Genomic DNA, 2,263 nt, shown 5'->3' with positions numbered 1-2,263 from the left:
TTTGTTTTGGGTTTGTGTAGTGGGGTTTTGGTAGTGGAGGAGGGGCTACAGGAATGGCTCTTGTGCGAAGCTGCTAGAAGCTTCCCCAGCTCCGTGTCAGACCTGCCTCTGGCCAAGGCCGAGCCCATCAGCAATGGTGGTAGCACCTCTGGGATAACAGATTTAAGAAGGGAAACCTGCAGTGGAGAGGGGAGTGGGATGTGAGAGGAACACCTCTGCAGACAGCGAGGTCAGTGAGGAAGGGGGGGGGGGGAGGAGGGAATGCCCCTGCAGCCCGTGGTGAGATGTCAGGCTGTCCCCCCCCAGCCCATGGAGGGGAGCGGGGGAGCAGATGCCCACCTGCAGCCCATGGAGGACCCCATGATGGAGCAGGGGGATGCCCCCCAAGATGGCCATGACTCTGTGGGAAAGCCCATGCTGGAGCGGTCTGTGCCTGAAAGACTGCAGCCTGTGGAAAGGACCCACAATGGAGCAGTTCGTGAAGGACTGTCTCCCGTGGGAGGGACCCCACGCTGGAGCAGGGGAAGAGTGAGGAGTCCTGCCTCTGAGGGGGAAGGAGCAGCAGAGACAAGCTGTGATGAACTGACCCCAAACCCCATTCCCTGTCCCCCTGTGCTGCTGGGGGGAGGAATTAGGGAAAAATGGGAGTGCAGTTGAGCCTGGGAAGGAGGGAAGGGTGGGGGAAGGTGCTTTCAGATTTGTTTTTACTTCTCATTATCCTTGTTTTGCTTTCATTGGTAGTAAATTAAATTGATTTTGTTTTTTCCACCAAGTTGAACCTGTCTTTTGCCTGTGACCATAAGTGGTGAGTGATCCCTCCCTGTCCTTGCCTCGGCCCATGACCTTTTCTTTCTATTTTCTTCTGCCCATCCCACAGGGTGGTGGAGGAGTGAGCAAGCAGCTTCGTGGTGCTTTGTTGCTGGCTGGGCTTAAACTATGACAGAATTAGACACTTGCAAAAACAGAAATCAGTGCTGTCACTACAGGCTGCAGGAGAAATGAGAGAGAAAATGTGATACTTGCTATGGCTTCTAGTTTGCTTACTTGTAGATGTTACTGGTTGTACATGTTACTTTTGGTGGGTGCAAGGATACTGCAAGCAGAGTATAAGCATTTTAAAAGTAAAAAGCAATCATGTACTGGCTAATCCATGAAAGGTATACAGGATTGAGGACAAACTTTTTAGTAGGGCCTGTTGCAATAGGACGAGGGGTAATGGTTTTAAACTAAAAGAGGGTAGATTCAGCCTAGATATAAGGAAGAAATTTTTTACAGTGAGGGTGGTGAAACACTGGAACAGGTTGCCCGGAGAGGTGGTAGATGCCCCATCCCTGGAAACATTCAAGGTCAGGTTAGATGGGGCTCTGAGCAAACTGATCTAGTTGAAGATGTCCCTGCTCATTGCAGGGGAGGGCTGGACTAGATGACCTTTAAAGGTCCCTTCCAACCCAAACTATTCTATGATTCTATGATTGGACAAGCTATTGGGTGACTGTTAGTATGCTTACCACACTGGTGAGCCAACCAAATACTCTTTGCTAACCAAGCAGGCATCATTCAGGAGGGATGATATACTGTATCATAGAATCATTTAGGTTGGAAAAGACCTTTAAGATCTTCGAGTCCAACCATCAACCCAACACCATCATGCCCACTAAACCATGTCCTGAGGTGCCACATCTACGCATTTTTTGAACACCTCCAGGGATGGTGACTCCACCACTTCCCTGGGCAGCCTGTTCCAATGCCTGACAACCCTTTCAGTAAAGAATTTTTTCCTAACATCAAATCAAACCCCCCCCTGCCATAACTTGAGGCCATTTCCTCTCATCCTACTGCTTGTTACTCAGGTCAAGAGACCAACACCCACCTCGCTACAACCCCCTTTCAGGCAGTTGTACAGAGCAATAAGGTCTCCCCTCAGCCTCCTTTTCTCCAGGCTAAACGACCCCAGTTCCCTCAGCTGCTTCTCATAAGACTTGTGCTCCAGGCCCCTCACCAGCTTGGTTGCCCTTCTCTGGACACGCTCCAGCACCTCAGTGTCTTTCCTGTAGTGAGGGGCCCAAAACTGAACACAGGACTCGAGGTGCGGCCTCACCAGTGCCCAGTACAGGGGGAAGATCACTGCCCTGCTCCTGCTGGCCACGCTATTTCTGATACAGGCCAGGATGCCGTTGGCCTTCTTGGCCACCTGGGCACACTGTTGGCTCACATTCAGCCGGCTGTCGACCAGCAAGTCTTTTTCTGCTGGGCAGCTTTCCAG

Source organism: Haliaeetus leucocephalus, unplaced genomic scaffold, assembly GCF_000737465.1.
Source record: "Haliaeetus leucocephalus isolate CR32 unplaced genomic scaffold, Haliaeetus_leucocephalus-4.0 Scaffold722, whole genome shotgun sequence".
NCBI lineage: Eukaryota > Metazoa > Chordata > Aves > Accipitriformes > Accipitridae > Haliaeetus > Haliaeetus leucocephalus.
This window is presented reverse-complemented; position numbering follows the sequence as displayed.